Source organism: Caretta caretta, chromosome 5, assembly GCF_965140235.1.
Source record: "Caretta caretta isolate rCarCar2 chromosome 5, rCarCar1.hap1, whole genome shotgun sequence".
Taxonomy (NCBI): domain Eukaryota; kingdom Metazoa; phylum Chordata; order Testudines; family Cheloniidae; genus Caretta; species Caretta caretta.
In genome coordinates this window covers 75677737-75698313 of record NC_134210.1, presented here as the reverse complement: position 1 = coordinate 75698313, position 20577 = coordinate 75677737, and the positions used below count along the sequence as shown (strand labels likewise).

The 20577-nt window shown below is 38.5% G+C and overlaps 1 long non-coding RNA gene across 3 annotated transcripts in view; it reads left to right on the top strand.

The window, feature by feature from the left end:
• LOC125636788 (uncharacterized) overlaps positions 1–20577 on the top strand; it is a 409942-nt gene that overhangs the window by 18954 nt on the left and 370411 nt on the right. Inside the window, exon 1 of one of the 3 annotated variants that reach the window (XR_012668509.1) lies at positions 19086–19223. The exons of the other annotated variants lie outside the window; for them this stretch is intronic. This is a non-coding gene — a long non-coding RNA (uncharacterized LOC125636788). Of the gene's footprint in view, positions 1–19085; positions 19224–20577 lie in introns of those variants that run through there. 3 annotated transcript variants of the gene reach the window in all.

Sequence of the window (20577 nt, the reverse complement as noted above, 5' to 3'; positions counted from 1 at the left end):
TTACATTGCTCAGTTAACTTGTGCTAACTCATGGTATATCCACAATAGGCGGTAATTGGGGAGGAAGTCTCCACAAGAGTCTCCTCATATTGCTTCCCTTCACATTGTCCTGTAGGGGAGCAGGGTCTGTTCCCTACAAAAGAGAATCTGTGTGATTTATTGGTTGAGGGAACTGTAGTTAGGAGCTCTATTCCTGGCTTTGCCACTGACCTGCTGTGTGACCTTACGCTAGTAATTTCACCCCTCTGTGTTTGTTTCTCCTCCCACACACATGCTTTTGATCAGTCTTGTCTATTCAGAGTGTAAACTATTCAGTGCAGGGATTGACTCTTTGGACAAGTTACTGTGCGGCAAGAGTGCGTATGAATCTACAGCACACCAGCATGCCAGTGCACTATAGCTTGACAACCTAGCTACCGACATGGTATCTTGCCATTTAGACACATCCTAAATATGTGTTTGAGCAGTGCCTAGCACAATAGGGCTCTAGTCTTGTTTGAGGCCTATAGGTGCTATTGCAATACAATAAAGAAAAATAATAGAAAGCTTCAAAGCTAGCACGTTCTCAAGAGTGCACAAAAAGCCAGGAGCATGGAAGCACAGTGCCTGCACACTGGCAGCTCCCCTTCACAGAATGCTCCAACACAGCCATGGTAGCAGGGATTCCCCAGACTTTAGATGCCCTTGGGTAGATGCCTGGGGTTGTATTACTTTTCCCTGGGAATGTCTTTAGGACAGGTGGGGAGAGGACATATTCTTCTAGGCCCCTACCGCTCACTCCCCTCCCTAAGTTCAGCCACTGCAACCACTGAGAGATCTCTGCATGGAGCCTGGAGAAAAGGAGATGGTGAGACCAAAGGACTGGTAGATGAGAAATCTGTGCAGGTAGGGTTATCTCTGTGTATGGCTTTGTTGGGTCAAATGATCTATGATCTGAGTCACTGCATTTTTGCAAACTAAGATGTTGTTGTCTGTTACCCTTTGCATCATGCAGTATCAAGTGCCCACAGGATATTAATTAATCCCTTCTTAAACACAACAGCACTTTTAAATTATAGGCTTTTAAAAATGTTTCTTAAAAGTCCAATCTCCTTTAACCAGTTATATTTTATGAAAAGAGATTTCTATCCAGACAGAAATCTTGAATACAGAGGTTTGTATGGAGAAAATTTGCAACCAGGAGTTACAATAGTTTCAAGATAAAGCTTTATACCAGTCAGCCTGACAGTCCCTTAACTACAGCACAGTGGTGCTGCCAAGTGCAGATAAGATGCATTGTTACTTTCCTGTGGCAATAAAACTGATGCTTTAAATGAGTGCTACAACAGGATTTCTCCGCTAATTGCAGAAATAGATAACATGTGGCTTGAGCAGCTATTATTCATTCTACAGTAATTTTTCTTAAATTGTAAGTGGCATTCTGTTTCAACAGAGCTACAGAATCTGACATTCCCACAAGAAATGTTTAAATGGTTCCATCAATAAAACCTCTGCCTTGTTGATTCTAGCTTCCAGAAGTGGAATTACCTGAGGGCTTTTTTAAAAACAACGTGTTGTATTTGCAGAGGCAAATGTCTGAGTTTACAGTCTCATCTGATCTTCCGATGTTTAAGATGCTACAGACAAAACCAACTCTCATGTACAATAATTAATATAATTAACATAAATGAGAATTCATTAAACTGTCTTCAGAACAACTCGAGGGAGATTTAAAACTGTTTAGAGATAACTTTAAATAGTGATGGCCTGAAATTATGCATTTTAGCTTTTAAAAGAAAATCCCACTAATAAGAAAATCTAATCCCAGATTTTGCATAGTAATATCTCCAGGATTAAAATAAGGTGAATTAATTGATGATTAATTACTTGTGAGAGTAACAGGTGATAGAAATAATCAAATGTGTTCATAGTGTCAGATAAAATGAATAGCTCAAGTTATACTGTATGTTGGGACAAATAAAGTCAGTTAATCTGTAACGTTTAATTAAGAACATGGAAAATGCTACAAGAAGTAGAAAAATATTTGAAACAGCCTTAATTTTAAAGTAGCATGTTATAAAAGAAAACTAGCTGATTAAAGATCTAGTCACATTTGTGCTGCATGCTTGAAAATGCACAGACAAAATAATCAAAGGTAATAAATTAGAGAGACAATGTGGGTGAGGTAATATATTTTATTGGACCAACTTCTGCAGGTAAGAAAGACAAGCTTTTGAGCCACATAGAGCATGTCTTCAGGTCTAAGGAAAGGTACTCTGAGCATCATACCTAAATGCAAGGTGGAACAGGTTGTTTAGCATAAATAGTTAGCACATATACTAAGGGACTATTCAAGGTAGAGTGGCCCATTTACATTTCTGCAGTTATAGGGCAAATGGGAGGTTAGTGTTGTAATAAGCTATAAATCCAGTGTCTCTGTTCAGTCCATGATTTTTAGTGTCCTGTGTGAATTCATTCGAGAGCCTAGTGATTGTCTGGTTTCACCCACATAATTGTTGTGAGGAGCATTTAGTACACTGGATGAAGTATACCACATGCTGTGATAGGCATCTGTAGGATACATGGATCTTGAAAACTATGTTGTGAGGTGTGTCAATCATTGTAGCAGTGGAGATATGTCTGCAGGTTTTGCAGCTGTTGTTCTGGCAGGATCTGGTGCCACTTTGAGTTGGTGTGTCCTGGTCTTTGGGGAGCTTGCTTCTGATGATGAGTTTGGAGAAGTTGGGGAGGTTGTTGGAAGCCCAGAAATGGGGGTTCAGGAAAGATTTCTTTCAGGATAGGGTCCCCATCAAGTATGGGTTGTAGTTGTTTGATATTCCATATGGGTTACAGTGTGAGGTGGTAGATGACAATTAGGGGTGTGTGGTCAGAAAGGGTTTCATTTCTTTATTGAATCTGGTTCTCTTCAGGTATTTCAGTGACCCATTCCATGATGTGAAGGCAATTTTGAGTGTGTTAAGTTGTATATCTCTGCCTTTCTCCTCGGAGTATATTCTGTGGTATCTGAGTGTCTGGCTGTAGATAACAGATTTCTTGGTGTGTTTGGATTAGTTACTGGATCTGTGAAGGTAGGTGTGGTTTTCCATCAGTTTTTTGTATGGTTGTCTGTAGGGTTCCATTGTTGAAGCTGATTGTGGTGTCTAGGTAGTTGATGCTGATGTGGGAGTGTTCCAGAGAGAGATTAATGGACAGGTGGTGGTTGTTGAATTTGTGGTGGAAATCTGAGGGAATTTAAGATGTCTGTCCAGAGGATGAAAATATCATTGATGTATCTCAGGTATATCTTTGATTTCATGGTGCATTTGACTAGAATTTCTTCTTCAAGAGGAAGGTTAGCATATTAGGAAGCCATCCTAGTACCCATGGCTGTTCCCATGGTTTGGACAAAGTGTTTGTTGTTGAATGTAAAATTGTTATGGGTGAGGGAAGCAGGTGGGGGTGCACAGCTCTGATACCATTTCTCACAGCTGAAGTTGAAGTCATGGAGGTCTGGTAAAGTCATGGAATCTGTGATCTCCATGACTAAATTGTATCCTTAATTATATGGTATACTGCATTACATAAGAATGACCATACTGGGTCAGACTAATGGTCTATCTAGTCCAGTATCCTGTCTTCCAACAGTGGCCAATGCCAGATGCTTCTGAGGGAATGAACAGAACAGGTAATCATCAAGTGATCCATTTTCAGCTTCTGGCAAACAGAGTCTAGGGACACTTCAGAGCATGGTTTTGCATCCCAGCTCATAGCCCATAGCCATTGATGGACCTATCCTCCATGAATTTATCTTGTTCTTTTTTTAACCCTATTATAGTCTTGGCCTTCACAACATCCTCTGGCAAAAAGTTCCACAGGTTGACTATACATTGTGAGAAAAAATACTTCCTTTTGTTTGTTTTAAATCTGCTGCCTATTAATTTCATTGGATGACTCCTAGTTCTTGTGTTATGAGAAGGAGTAAATAACATTTCCTTATTTACTTTCTCCACACCAGTCATAATTTTATAGACCTTCATCATATCACCTTTAGTCATCTCTTTTCCAAGTTGAAAGGTCCCAGTCTTATTAATATCTCCTTATATGGAATCTGTTCCATACCTCTAATAATTTTTGTTGCCCTTTTTTGTATGTTTTCCAATTCCAATATGTCCTTTTTGAGATGGAGCGACCACATCTGCATGCAGTATTCAAGATGTGGGCATACCATGGATTTATATAGAGGCAATATGATATTTTCTGTTGTATTATCTATCCCTTTCCTAATGATTCCCAACATTGTGTTTACTTTTTTGACTGCCTCTGCACGTTGAGTGGATGTTTTCAGAGAACTATCCACAATGACCCCAAGATCTGTATCTTGAGTGGCACCAGCTAATTTAGACTCCATTATTTTCTGTGTATAGTTGGGAATATGTTTTCTAATATGCATTACTTTGCATTTTTCAACATTGAATTTCATCTGACATTCTGTTGCCCAGTCATCCAGTTTTGTGAGATCCCTTTGTAACTATTTGCAGTCTGCTTTGGACTCAACTATCTTGAGAAGTTTTGTGTCATCTGCAAATTTTGTCACCTCACTGTTTACCCCTTTTTCCAGATCATATCTGAATATGTTTCATGTGCTGGTCCCAGAACAGACTCCTGCGGGACACCACTATTTACATCTCTCCATTCTGAAACTGATAATTTATTCCTACCCTTTGTTTCCCAACTTTTAACCAGATTCTGATCCATGAGATGACCTTCATTACATAGTCATAGAAATGTAGGGCTGAAAGGGACCTCAAGATGTTATCCAGGCCATCCCCCTGTGCTTAGGCAGGATTAAGTATATTTAGGCCACGTCTACACTACCCACCGGATTGGCGGGTAGTGATCGATCTATCGGGGATCGATCGATCGTGTCTAGGGTAGACGCGATAAATCGATCCCCGATCACTCTGCCGTCGACTCCGGAACTCCACCAGGGCGAAAAGCAGAAGCGGAGTCGACGGGGGAGCGGCGGCCATTGACCCCGTGTGGTGAAGACATGAAGTAAGTGATTCTAAGTCAATCTAAGATACGTCAACTTCAGCTACGCTATTCTCGTAGCTGAAGTTGCATATCTTAGATCGATCCCCCCCTAGTGTAGACCAGGCCCTAGACTATCCCTGACGGGTTTTTGTGTAACCCAGTGGTGGGCAACCTGTGGCCCATGGGCTGCATGCAGCCTGAGAAGTTAATCCACTGGCGGGCCACAAGACAGTTTGTTTACATTGACAGGCACAGCTGCCTGTAGCTCCCAGTGGCCATGGTTCACCATTCCTGGTTAGTGGGAGCTGCGGGAAGCAGCAGCCAGCATGTCCTGGTGGTCTGCTCCACCCCTGCAGTTCTCATTGGCTGGGAACGGCGAACCACGGCCACTGGGAGCTGCAGACGGTCAGTGTAAACAAACTATCTCGCAGCCCGCCAGCAGATTACCCTGACAGGCTGCAGGTTGCCCACCACTGGTCTAACCTGTTCTTAAAAACCTCTAATAAAGAGGATTCTACACTCTTGCTCAGTAACTTGTTCCAATGTTTAACTATTATTATAGTTAGAAATATTTTCCTAATATCCAACATAAATCTCCCTTGCTGCAGACTAAGCTGATTATTTCATATCCTAGTCTCAATGGACAGAGAACAATCGATCACTGTTCTCTTTATAATAACCTTTGATATATTTGACAACTCTTATCAGGTCCCCCCTCAGTTTTCATCCTCAAGACTAAATATGTCCAGGTTTTTTTTACTTTTCCTCATAGGTCAGATTTTCTGAACCTTTTGTCATTTTTGGTGCTATCCTCTTGGATTTTTCCCAGTTTGTCCACATCTTTCCTAAAGTGTGGCACCGAGAATTGGCCTCATCAGTTCCATGTAGTCTGGGACAATTACCTCCTGTGTCTTACATGTGACAATCCTGTTATTATACCCCACATTACCCTTTTTGGCAGCTGCATCACATTGTTGACCCATATTCAATTTGTGATCCAGTAAAACTTCCTGATCCTTTTCAGCAGTATGACTACTTTGCCAATTATTCCCCAATCTGTAGTTGTGCATTTGATTTTTCTTTCCTAATAAAGTTCTTTGAACTTGTCTTTATTAAATTTCATCTTGTTGAATTCAGACCAGTTCTCCAATTTATCAAGATAATTTTGAATTCTAATCATGTCCTCTAGAGTGCTTGTAACCCCTCCCAGCTTTGTGTAATCTGCAAATGTTATAAGTATACACTCCACACCATCACCAAGTCATTAATGAAAATAGTGAATAGTATTGGACCCAGGACAAACCTTTGGGGGACCCCATTAAATATGTCCTCCCAGTTTGACAGTAACCCTTTGATAGCTATTCTTTGAGAATGCTCTTTCAACAAGTTTTGCACCACCTTATAGTAATTTCGTCTAGACCATGTTTCCCTAGTTTGCTTATGAGAATGTCATGTGATACTGTCAAAAGCCTTACTAAATTCCAGATATATCACATCTAATGTTTTCCCTTATCCACTCCTCTGGTTACCCTGTTAAAAAAGGAAATTAGATTGGGTTGACCTGATGAGAAGGAGGATGGTCCAGTGGCTAGAACACTCGACAAAGACCTGGATTCAGTTCCCAGCTCTGCTACAGACTACTTGTGTGACTTTGGGCAATATTTGGGCAATAAACTTAGGCCACGTCTACACTACCTGCTGCTTTGGCAGGTAGTGATCGATCTATCGGGGATCGATTTATCGCTTCTAGTGTAGACGTGATAAATAGATTCCCGATTGCTCTGGCGTTGACTCCGGAACTCCACCAGGGCGAGATGTGGAAACACAGTTGACGGGGAAGCGGCGGCCATCGATCCCGCGCCGCGAGGATGCGAAGTAAGGATTCGAAATGAATCTAAGATACGTCGACTTCAGCTACGCTATTCTCGTAGCTGAAGTTGCATATTTTAGATCGATTCCCCCCCTCCCAGTGTAGACCAGGCCTAAATCTCTGTGTGTTTTAGTTCCCTGTTTGTAAAATGGGGATAATACTTCTCCTCCTCACAAGTGGGTATGAGGCACTCACATAAATCATGAGGCACTCACATATTATAGTAATTGGGGTCATATAATTAATTAACCAACATAGATATTTAAAATTACAAGACAAAATCACCTTAGATTTATTGAAGTCTAGTAATTATTTAAAATAATTCAAAAAGGTAAATTTTAAACTACAGTTATTTTAGTATAAACCACTTTCTCTATAAAAATCACTGGATAGACTAAAAGTAACAAGAGGGCCAATTATGTATGACTATTTCCAAACTACTGTATATTGCAGTCATTCAGCAATATCCATTCTTTTTTTCTTTTATTGATATTTATGACTAAATATACATAATTTCATTCAATTACATAAAATAGCATTTGTCATAATTAAAACTATGTGTTACTCTTTTGTTATTCTGTGCAAATGCTTTCCATCGAGTCCTTTTTTGTTTTATATTTATTAAATCCAATACATTAAAAACTGTTAAAAATGAGGAAGTTTTATATTCTAATCAACTGGTGGTTTTATCATCATACACAGCTACATTTGGTATTCTCATTTCCGTAGATCTCTCGTGGACTCTGTCTTTTGAAAACACCAGCATGAGTTCATGGTTGTTGTCTGTTGGATAGATCACCCTGATGCATAACACTGTTTTTGTTATGCTTAATGCACTTTAACCTCTCTCTCTCTCTCTCTCTCTCTCTCTCTCTCTCTCTCTCTCTCTCTCTCTCTCTCTCTCTCTCTCTCTCTCTCTAAAAATGAAACAAAAAAATAAATTAAACTTTGAGACCCATCTGTCAGGTGTCCTGCATGCTAACAGCATACACTAGCCTTAATTTTGATTAAATATGACTTCTGAACTTCAGTACTTCTATTATTCTTAGTGAAGCAGCTCCCACCTGTGCTTTACTAAATGATACCAGCATGTGTTCCTTAAAGTTTTAGATTGCTTTAGTTCCCTTTCAGACAGGGAGCATTCTCCAACTGGAGATTAGGAATCTGTTTATGTATAATATTGAATTCATTCCTCTGATTTATCCCCAGCCCCTGAAGTGAGAGAGCATTGATTTTTAATGCAAGGAATCAGAGAATGGGAGCAAGAAGCCTTCCCCCCACCCTGCACCTTGCGTTATCTTTCAAATAAATAGCTAAATGTTATTCTCCCTTCAAATGTATATATCTCCATTTTGAATGGGCCACTGTTTAGGGAGACAAACATTTTACAACTGCTTAGTTTTTACATCTAAAATCTGGGATTTTAGATTTATTTTTTCAAAAGTTTCAGTGCAATTTGAAAGCCCAGGGAAAAGTACAGAATAATTTGCTTATACTTATTGATTTACAAATTGAGCATCCAGTCTTAACACAGTGCTGACACCAAATCTTCTTGTGAGCGTACTTTCCTGGTAATGAGGCCCTCTAAGGAAGAAAACATAGAATTTCCATCATAATCATCCAGTTATGCAGGCATTCCAATTCCAAAGCAAACCAACAGTTCAATGGAAGAAAAATACTAAAAGACACCACATGTGCCTCTTTGCTATGCACTGCAGAGATGAACAAAATGTGTCAGAAAAGATCCCAAAGAGATGGAAAGGCAAGATCAAAGGCTCTCCTGTGTATTATATCCACAGACCTCTCTGCTCTGATCCAACTGTGTCTGACTAAGGTTCTGCTATGGTGTGGAGGACTAGTGGAAAAGGGCAACTGCTCCTTCTGCTATGCTGCAGGTGGGCCTGGGTCTATTTCCACAGTAAATCCAGTTGAAAGTTACAGATGGTAGAAGCAGTGGTATCTCTGTATCCTTTGTCCTCTCGCCTTCCCCTGCCCTTTGGAAGCATATAAGACCAGGTTAACCAATGGCTCATCTGAAGCCATTCTTACAGTGGGTATGGCAGCATCAGCAGCTGAGTTGCTGAAAAGGAAGTCACTCTTCAGGGGTGCCCTCTTAATTCCCTGCATCTGTTCTCTTTTAAAACTCTCTTCCTTTCCATGATAACCCAAATTCTTCCTCTTGGGACGTTATATCACATAACCCCAAAAATCCCATGAGCACTGAGTGTGAGTGATTATTATAGGATCAGAACCCCAATATTCAGTGGACATTTTACCTGCCATCTGTACTTACTACATATAGTTGAAACTCTGAATTTCTGTTTCTTGGAAATTTCCAACATTTTAAAATTTCCTTTCACTGTGATTTGGAGCCAAACAAACAAAATTTAAATGTATCATTAAATGTATTTTTTTAAATTTTTTTTGGGGGGAAAAACCCTCATTTCTGGTCAATTGAAATGTTTTGTTTTGATGAATGAGACATTTCCATTTTAACCTTGACTTTTTTATTTTATATTATAGTATAAGTTAAAATAAATTTCAAAATGAAAAGTCATTTCAACATGAAAAATTAAATCATTCAATTCTGACGAGGTTAAAATAGAATTTTCAACCTTATCAAAACACTTGGTGTCAATTTACTAATGAAAATGTAATCCAAATCAAAACATTCCAATAGAGAGTTTCAATTTGGAAAGGAAATGTTCCATTGTAAGCGTGTTCCATCAGAAAAATGTCAACCAGTTCTAATATCTTTTACATGAAGCATAATAGTATAATAAAAATGATCTAATATTGAAATGATCTTTTATACATAAAATTCTGCTCCTAGAATAAGTTCTCACTTTTTGAAATATGAGAGACAACCAATTGTAAAACATTTCTACCACAGAGATCAAAAACTGTCTGCAACCCAAATCTCACTTCCCTTTCTTTGTTATATTACCTATTTTTTCATTACAACAGAAGTAGGAAACATGCTTTCACTTCCATGGTTTATGCAGGGGAATCATAATTCAATCAGATTATAGCACAGAAATCAAAGCAATCAGAATGTTCATTTGTTATTACATATTTATGATTTTGATCACATTGTTTTCAGCCAGAGATGTAGGAATTGGTCAGTAGGACCTTTGATCAGTTCACACAACATTATATCCTCCTTTATCATTAATATATTTTATGATGAATTATTATAACGACTATAGTAAATCAGGCACAACTTGTATAATGCTTAAAATGTGTGAAAGAAAAATGCACGTAATCAAGCTTATGTTATTAAAACTAAGTGTATTTTGTCTCCTTCTGGGCCAAGTCTTTTTCATCTTATTCACATGAGTAGTCCCATTGCCTTTGATGGAGCCATTCATTTGTATAACTGAAGCAGGATTTGGCTTAATCTTAAAATGGAACAACTCAACAGTTAAAATGAAGCAATCTCAGAATGATTAGTGTCACAGCATGAAGCATCCACATTGCAGAAAATTATAGGATAAGACACATTGAACGATTCCAGTCATCTGGTTGGCTGAATTTGTGTTTAGATTTAAATTATTTTTAGGTGCGTGGATAAACAATTTATAACATTATCTGCTGAAAAACTATTTTGCAAAATAGAAGCATTGGGTACATTAAGATGGTATACGTTTTCTTACTTAAGAGTTAGACAACATTAAAAATATGTTGCTGTTAAGCAACTTGTCCTCCAGGCACCTGTTATTTAATGGTGCATATCACATTAAGGTGCAATATATATTCTTAAAGAATGAAGGAATCCTTCAATTAGCAAGTTATCAAAATGCAAGGTTTTGCTTTATATGCACTTTGTATTACAATGCACAGCTGTATTTGTGGATGAGGGCTCTCTGCAAACTACATCAGAAATGATCACCTTAATGTTTTTAAGTTCTCTTTTAACATTGTTGGAAAACTATTTAATTATCTCTCTTTTTTTAGTGCGTCTCATTTAAATCACATCAAGCTCTGTCCTTGTTTTCAGATCTGATTTATGATCGTACTCAATGGAAACAATCAGTAAACTACAGATCAGTGTTCCTGAGGGCTTACACTGAGAGGAAACCAAGGTGGGGGGTAGCTCCAACTGGTGAAACAAATTACCAGCAGGGACTCCCCTGTTACACAGCAGGTTAGGATAATTGTCCTGTTATTATAATGCTATAAGAACCACATTAAATGCTCAGAAAGTCATTATTAGATGCTCTTAGCGAATGTACTAATGCTGTCATTTTGAGGCATCTCCTTACACAGAAGTTTAGGGAGATCACTGATGCTCACACACTTATGACTGGGAAGTAAATAAAATGGGTCATTCTTTCTTCAATTTTTCCTTTCTTCTTGAAAACAGCAACAACAACTATTTTTCAGAATAAGCTTCCCAGATTTTCAAGTTGCTTATGCTTCTGCCTTTTCTTGCCCACTCTTTGGAGACGTGCCTTTTCAATCATAGAATCAATCATAGAATATCAGGGTTGGAAGGGACCTGAGGAGGTCAGCTACTCCAACCCCCTGCTCAAAGCAGGACCAATCCTAAATTTTTGCCCCGGATCCCTAAATGGCCCCCTCAGGGATTGAACTCACAACCCTGGGTTTAGCAGGCCAATGCTCAAACCACTGAGCTATCCCTCCCCCCCAAAACTTTTAGAATTAGTTAGTGTCGTCAACAGTTTTTTTTCATTCCTTACCTTGTGCCTCTTAATCATCATCAGTTTGTTTATTATCCTTGCACACATTCTCCATCTAAACTGATGGCTTCTTCCAAGTATCACCAAGTTTAAGGTCTTTTTCAATCAGTCTTCTTCTTGAGCGCACTTCTTTCTTAGACACTTCATGGACAACAAACCAGTTTAGGCCCCTAAGCCTCATGCAGTGTCCAGTGACATTAATAGGAGTTTTTCTGGGACTGGATCAGGCCCTTTAACAGAATCTCAGCAACTTCATCTTATTTTTTAAATGTTTACAACAAATGAAAGAACACTGATTTATAACAGGAAACAGGAAGAACTACCAATAATAATAATAATAATTAATAATATATGTGAATTAAAAGAACAATAAAAACCTCTTTAGGTAAGTTCTCTGTGAGACAGATTTGACCACACCAACATGTTTTGGGAATTCGTTGGTTTCACTGGATTTTTTGTGAAAAAATAAATAATTTCTTTTAAAAAGCTGAAATGTTTTTTTCTTATGACTTTTTAAAAATGATTTTTGGGGGGTTCAAAATGTCTTTTCATTTTGAAATGGCTTTCAATTTATTTTAAATGCTCAGAATTGAAATGACATTTTGTTTTGGGTCAAAACAATTTTTTTCAACACTGATTTGCCAAAATTTTTTTTAAAAATTAAAAAAATCATTTCTTTTTTCCCCAGAATGATTCTTTTCTAATTCTTTTTGAAGTGGGCAAGTGTGTAATCTTAATGAAATCATTGGGACTAGTCATAACTAATCGCATGCATAAGTTTTTTATAGTGCTAGGGCCATAATGGGTAGAGAAGGAAATAAACTGAATTAATGGGTCCCAACCTAGAATGCACAAAAGGGATGGATTCTGATATCTACACTGGTATAACAAATATATCTGGAGTATACTCAGAATTCAGAATCTAGTCTAATATGCACACCATAAAATAGGAGCTGGAGATCTCTCTCTTTCAGTTCTGGTTGCTAAGGTGGGGCCTCTGGTCAGCATTCTCTCAGCCCACCCTTAAGAGAATTGAAAATGTTACGTAAAGAGGGGGTTAACATTTGCATCACCCACAAAAAATCCACAAATAGTGGCACTCTATTAATAAGTCTAGCCTCACAAAAGCACCATTTTATGCACAAAACAACCAAAAGCCCCAGAAATTCATTCGCAACATACAGATTAGCTAGTCAACAAATGAAGATAATAGAAGAGGCTTAACCACAGTGCATAGTGTAATGAAGAAGGCTTACTTGGTGCCGTTAATTAAATCCTATGCTGTGGTAAGGTTCAGTATTAAAGAATAAGTCTGTTTATTGGATATGTTCAATATTAAAGTGTTCGGTTTATGTAATGGTTTTCATGTAGAACCCCTAGTAAAAAATTCAGGGGTTGTCTCTACTTCAGCGGTTCCAAAGTCCTGGTGCAAAACAAGGAAGGGACTTTTCCAGAAAATTATGCCCAGTAAAAGACAAAAACCTGCACAAACCCAGAGTACCTCCTGTTTTTAATAGCCACCTACCCTGGATCTTTTTTTTGGCATCTTAAGGAAAAGCAGCCCCCACTCTTTCATGTTGCTGTGTATTGTATTTTCAAAATGGTTTATCATCTCTATGGTTAGTCAACATGAGGTATTAAACCTTTTAAAAATTGTGCACAGGTGTTTATCTCCCACATACAATGTGCTAATATTCTAATTGGCATCACTTGAAAATAATACTTGGAAGCTACTAAATGAATCATGTCTGAAAAAAGCAGATGGCTCCATTACGTTCATTAGATGCATTTTCTGCTTCAGGTCTAGTTTCCACATCCTTGCCTTAGAGACTATTGAAAAGCCATACCTATGAGTCAGCATTTGTTTCTTCTTATACACCCTCCTTTCATGTCCTATAATTAGCTAATTCTTTCTCCTTACTATTCCTTCTCTCACTCTTGACTTTGTGCTTTTATTTACATCAATCCCTAAGTCTAATACACTGTCCCTCTTCCCTTCACTCTTCTCCTTCAACCCCCTGTACAACAATCATTTCCTTCTTAGCCTTCCTAAGCTTTCTGTTCATAATCCTCAGTATTTTCATTTTAACATTATGCTCCTAGCCCTTTGTGGCAGAGACCTTGGCTTCTCATGCATTGTGTATAAGTAAATAAATAATAACTAGTAATAGTAATGAGGGACAACGGGTTTTTTTTTTCAGAAAACGTGGTCTTAGAGTGGAGACAAGCAATTGTAAAATGATGGTGCTAAGCGGTCTGAAGCTCTAGTTTTGTTAATCGCTATGGTGTAGATTAGAGTATTATGATTCTTTTCAAGATCTCATGTAGGAAATCTAGTAGTCAAGATATTGTGTAGTAGAAATAAAACACAGAATTTTTTTGGAGTTCTTTGATTTCATACTTGATGCTAACAATTGTTCAGAGATCCTTTATATTAAATTCAGGCAATTTTTAAAAATCTGAATTTCAGGGATTTTTGAAATCTGGATTTAAAATGGTTTGGTAAACATGATGATGTAGGGGAGTTGGGTCATCAAGGACTGAATGATGGAAAGCAAAAATGAACCTGCCATGACTGAAACAGTTATTTGATTATTAAAAGATTAGTGATGCCTAAAAGGCTTCACAGCATATTTGAATTCCTTGCTCTTATAGATAGCAAAGAAAGAAAGTTAAAATGAAGTTTAAATAAACATGCTTTTGTCCATTAATTATGCATATTTTATGAGAGCAAGAGCCTCCTTCGACTAACAAAAGTTAGTCGCAGTGGTCCAGAGCCATGTTAAATATATGCAAGAGCAAAAGCGACCCTATGATTGCATGGACAAATTAGGCAACTGTACAGTAATGGGTAATTAGTTGCTCTGAGACTCATCCAGAGCCCGTGGAGATGCACAGACTCCCAGTCATTTCAATGAGCTTATGATAATGTCCTTAAGAAAAAAAAATTGGGCTTAATTTTATGCATATGAATAACTCCATTAACTCCAATGAGAGAACATAAGTGCTTAAGTACTTTTCTGGGTTGGGATCTTGTATGGTGTTTGCAAACTAAAGTGAAGGTACATGGGAAACCAGGGATGCACTTTTGTGTGTACTTTAAAATTTTTTTTGGCCCTAACTAATCAGTCTAGATCAGAATATAAACACATGGAACATATGCCAATATCTGACATATAAGAGCTTAATGAGGCTATACAAAATAATCAAAATTCCTTTTAAAATTTTTGTGTATACTTCCAGTGCCTGATCCAAAGCCCATTGAAATCAATGGGAGTCTTTCCATTGTCTCCAGCAGGCTTTGTATCAATCCCTAAAAGACCAGTCAACACTAGTATTTTAGTACCAGCATTTGACTCAAGTGCCACTCTTTACTTTTTTAAAAAAGAGAGTTAGGGTCTCTATCTTCCCAGTATTGACCTAATTGAAATGTGATAATTGGCGGCTCCGTGGGTGTTCCTGAATCCAAGCCAAGATTAAATCCCTTACTTATATCTGACTAAACTCCATCCACCTCCAGACTCCTTTCTAGCAGCAGTGCAAGGTGGCCAGGGTTGACAAGTCTAGTAGCTGCCACTGTAGGATAGAGGTAGAGCCTCTCCATGGCAACCTCAAGCCCTGTGTTAATGTGTGGGAACAGGAAGGCAGGCTGGAGAAGAATCCCCTCTGAGTTACTCAGAGAAAGCAGAGAAAGAGGAGGTTTGGGAGGCAAGGAGGGAACAATATCTCTCCCTGAAGAAGCAATGGAAAGGGGGCAGGGGCATGGATCTCCCACAAAAAAGAGCTACTCTTCAGGGAGTTGGGGTCGTGGGTGAAACAAGAAGGGTGAGTCCTAGTCAAACCGGTTGTCTGGGCTTTGATCTCTTACTTCTGCTATAGTCAGATTCTACTCTTTCCCCACCCTTCCCATGCAGCAGAAGAGCTCCTTTAGAAGCATGGCAGGAAGGGAATGGAGTTGAATTCTGTGTGTGTCCAGCCTCCCCTCCCAGCCCTTCTCAGAGTATGATTTTCTCCCCCACATCTCTGAAGAGGGGAGAGGAAGTGGGTGCCCTATATTTAGTGTATTCCTTTTTCAATAGTTATTCCCTCGCATCTCAGTAATAATCATATCATGGCACTGCACCCCTGATCCCACAGAACAAATTTATTTGCAATCTGTTACCTGTATTTCTCGATTTTGATCTACATAGGACACTGACTTCTGCAGTGAGTCCAGTCACTGCATTCCACCTGTTGTCCATTTTCCTTGTTTTCTTTTATGCAGTTATCTGTTATCTAAGTTGGAGGAGGGAGAGAGTGCAGAGTTAAGATAGCAGTGGGAATGGGGGTCCTTAATCAGCCTCACATCCATTCACTTATCTTCCCCTGGGAAATATATAGTTGTTTCACAGCCCAAGCTTATGTTTTTCAATGTTTGTCAAGTTTTTAACTCTTCTGAGGTGTATAGACCAACATGAACCCTTAGGGAAATCCAGATTCTGGCTTCTGACCCTGGTTTGTCCTTGACCTTGCTATTGGGTTTCTGTCTGTAACCCACTGCCTGACGCTAATCTACAGGTAACCTGGCCTTGCCTGCCTCCTGATGACTTATTCTTGGTTTGACCTCTGGCTTGTCTTGTACATCTCTCTTGGCATCAGATCTCTTGGCATCAGATCTCTTGGCATCAGATCCAGCCTGACTTCTGGTCTGACCACTATGTCAGACTGCCTACATCCTTGGCATGACACTTGGGTAGGATTGTACCACAGTTCCTGAGCCAGCTTGACTTTTTGACAATGTTTCTCTGTAAAAGGAGAAAGTGCTATGTCAAAGAACCCATGCTAAATACGTGGGAAATATGTTGATTTCTGGCAAATACTGCTTTTTCATTAGACTATTAGATCATCAGAATACCATAATACTGATGATTCTTTTGTCAAATTTCAGCTTAGATTTAATATATCTTCATACCTTTGGATACTTTTAAACACCTTCAAAATGAAATAAAAAAACTACCTGTCAAAGGACAACATCAAACAACCACGAAGCAATAAAAAATTGAAGGTAATTCTTTTACAAAATCCCTGGAGTAGTTAGTTTTGGGGAAAGTATTTCTAATGCTGATGAACAACCTAGTAATATCTTCCGATAAACCAGGGAGCTGTTCAAGTTTCTAAAAGCCATCATTTGTGGAGGTACACGAAGAGAGCCAAATTTCTTCACTCTTGTCTAATCTGAGTATGATACATTATGATAATGCTAGCATAAATTCAGGGTTTCCAACAGTAAGCGAGTAGAGTCATCAAACAAAAGGAATGTCCTATTGCTTATCAAATAGGTTGGTTTCAGAATAACTCTTAATTGAACCCGATAGAGTAAAATACTCTTTTTTAAAAAAAATGTTTCCTGGACAAGGTTAATATCTGGCATGTTTTTATTGTCTTTAATAGTATGATCTAAAAACCCGTGAAAACTTGCAAGGTTATGTCTACATGTTATATCTGAACAAGAAAAAGAAAAAAATTAACTATTTAAGATGGAAAGTAAATATGGGTAATTTAGGTTTGGAAGGTTTGGTTTTTGAGAATAAACAGAAGATGAAGTTCAGGTCATAATGAAGTGTGTCACCATTTCAAGATACTCTAGGTGAAACAGAGGTCATGGCCTGTAAAATCATTAAATCTCATTTCTTGCTGTTTGAAATTCAGAGGTGGGAAACCCAGCCTGAAATAAACTAATGAGCTTTTAAAGTTTCTCTAGAGGCTTAATGAACTCAAGGAGAGAAAGGGCATTCACAAATTGGTATAGCTTAAACATTAATGTTTATATTTAATACAGTTATCCTTTTAGCCAGAAAGTCAAATATGGAGTCCTAATTGTAGTTGTAATTTTCTTATATGAATAGCTTCAAAACCTTTATCATTTGGATGTTAAATGGGCTGGTCTATTGGAGCACCCCTATATTTTTAGTAATATTACGAAGTTATATTTTTGTTTTTTCTTTTTATTTAAGGCAAAGTTGTAATGAAATTACTTATTCAGGGTCAGGTTAATATTCAACAAACCAGGCTAAAAAGTCAGGTTTGCTAGCTAGAGAGACATCCTCCTTTTGAAAAAAGGAGTACTTGTGGCACCTTAGAGACTAGCAAATTTATTTGAGCATAAGCTTTCGTGAGCTAAAGCTCACTTCATCGGATGCATTCAGTGGAAATGAATGTTTTTCAAGTAGTAATCTATAATAATGAAGAAATATATTTTACTGGATCAACTTCTGCTGGTGAAAGAGACAAGCGTATGAGCTATGCAGAATTCTTCAGGTCTGGGAAAGGTACTCAGATTTTTACAGGTAAATAAAAGGTGGAACAGATTGTTCAGCATAAGTAGTTTCCAAATATTCTAAGGGGCCATTCCAGGTGAAGTGGCCCATTAACACCCCTATAGTCATAGAACAAAAAAGGGGGTTAGTGGGTTACACATTGTTGTCATAATCTAAAAGTCCAGTGTCTTTATTTGGACTAAGATTTTTAGTTTTTAGCGAAGTTATGAATTTAAGGTCCCAGGCACGTTTTTGAAGGTGTTTGTCCAGGTTTTCTTTGAGGACGAGAACTGAGAGGTCAGATATAGAGTGATTATTTTGTGAAAAATGTTCACTCATAGGTAATATGGTGTTTTTGTCTTGTCATTTTTCTTTGTGAATTCATTTGAGATCATAGTGATTGTCTGGTTTCACTCACATAGTTGTTGTTGGGGCATTTAGTTCAATGGATAAGGTTCACCACATGTTGTGACAGGCAAGTATAGGATCCATGGATCTTGAAAGGTGTGTTAGGAGGTATTGATTATCAGAGCAGGGAGATATGTCTACAAGCTTTGCATCTGTTGTTCTGGGAGGGTCTGATGCTGCTTTGTTGGTGGGTCCTGCTCTGTGGGGAGTTGGCTTCTGATGATGAGCTTGGTAAAACTGAGGGATGGTTTGAAGGCCAGAAGAGGGTGTTTGGGAAGGATTACTTTGAGGATGTGGTCCCCATCTAGTATGGGTTGAAATAGTTTAATTGTATCCCACATGGGTTCCACTATGGAGTGATAGGTAACAACTAGAAGTATGTGGTCAGAGGGTTATTTTTTTATTGAAGCAGGTTCTCTCGGGATATTTGAGTAGCCTGTTCCATCATGTCATCTGTTTCTCTGGTGGAGTGTCCTTGTTTGGTGAAGCCAGTTTTAAGTGTGTTAAGCTGTGTATACCAGACTTTCTCCTTGTAGCATACTGTGGTACCTGAGGGCCATGCTGTAGATAACAGGTTTTGGTGTGTTTGGGGTGGTTACTGGATCTGTGAAGGTAGGTGTGGTGATCTATGGGTTTCTTTTGTGTTTAGTTGTCTGTAGAGTGGCTAGTGAAGTTATGGTGGAAGTCTGCAAGGGAATTTAGGTCGTCCAATCTGTTCCGTCTTGTACTTAGCTGTGAAACTCTGAATACCTTTTCCAGACCTGAAGAAGAAATCTGTGTAGCTCAAAAGCTTGTCTCTTTCACCAATAGAAGTTGGTCCAATAAAAGGTAATGTATTATCCATCATGTCTTTCTAATATCCTGGGGTCAACATGGCTACAACAACACTGCAAACAACAATGAAGATATCCTATTTTTTGGCACTTCTCTTTTGTAAGTACTTGGTGTGAAAGCTTTTCTATTACAAGGACAGTCCATATTTTACTGTACCTCAAGTCCGTAGGAGGAGGGGTCACATTTTTCCAATAATGTGCAATACAAAGTTTATAAGAGCTTTTCCCCTTTGTGCCTGATCCAAAGTCATTGAAGTCACTTGAAAGATTCTCATTGACTTCAATGGGCTTTGGATCAGGTCCTTACCTTGATGAGAGCTTTTGTTTGTTTGTTTGGGACTTAGTTTGCTTATTACAATGCTGATTGTTAGTAGAGATTGGGCATATTATTGGCTGCCTTCTGTAATGCTATATGTCAGCCTTGGTCCTTCTGGTTTCTTTTACATATTATGTGCTCTCGTTGCAAATATGCTTTTGTTGAATTACTGCTAGTAATTAAAGTTATATGTAACTTAAGATAAGTTTATTATTATCACTGCTGAGATAGAGATAACTACTTGGAATACTCTTGAAAACTTCAAGATAGCACAATTATATGACACTAATTAGCAATGCCCAAGGTGAAAATACATTTTCTTCAGGCACTTCGTTCTTCACTAATGTCTTTTCAGCAACAGCAGCAGTAAAGCCATGAACACACCAAATAACTTTCTTAATTTCTTTCCAGAGTTGCAGTAGGAGCCCCTTCCGTAATTTCTGGCCTTGTCTACTGGCTTACAAAATCAGGTCCTTATCAAGTCTAGGCACTTTGACCTACAATAGCTAATACTTGTTGGTGTTAAGGCAGAGGCTCAGGCTGACTTCAGACTCTATGCAGTTGATCAGTGATCACTCCATAAGTAAACAGAAGCTACTAATAAACTGAGTAGGTGATTTATTTACTGTAGCTGAAAAATCAGCACAAAAGATGATACTGGAGACCGGCTGACAGGTGGATTATTGGAATGATTTTAATTGATCAAAAAGCAGGAAAGTTCTCTCATGGTTCCACTAGCTATAGTTAGTAGTGGGAAGAGGAGGCGATGTACTATGTACTAGAGCTTATGCCACGGCTCATACTTTTGGCATGACTGATGCATTTCCCTCTGCCTCTACTCCTGTTCCTGTTCTTGCTGTAATGACAGTATCTGCCCATGCCTCGACTGATGTTCTGTGTGGCTCCTGTCTGTGTTATTTCCCTGGCAGGACTGAAGCATTAGTTATGCTGTGAATGCTGTAGCTGTCATTACCTACTTTGCTGCTTCTGCCATGATTACAGCATTTTCTTTGGATTCTTCTGTTCCTTTGCCATATTTCTGCTACTAATGCTCTAATGGCAGCCTGTGTTGTGGCCTTTTCTGCTATTACCCTTTACTTGTGCCATGACTATGCCCTACTTGCCTTTTTCCATGATT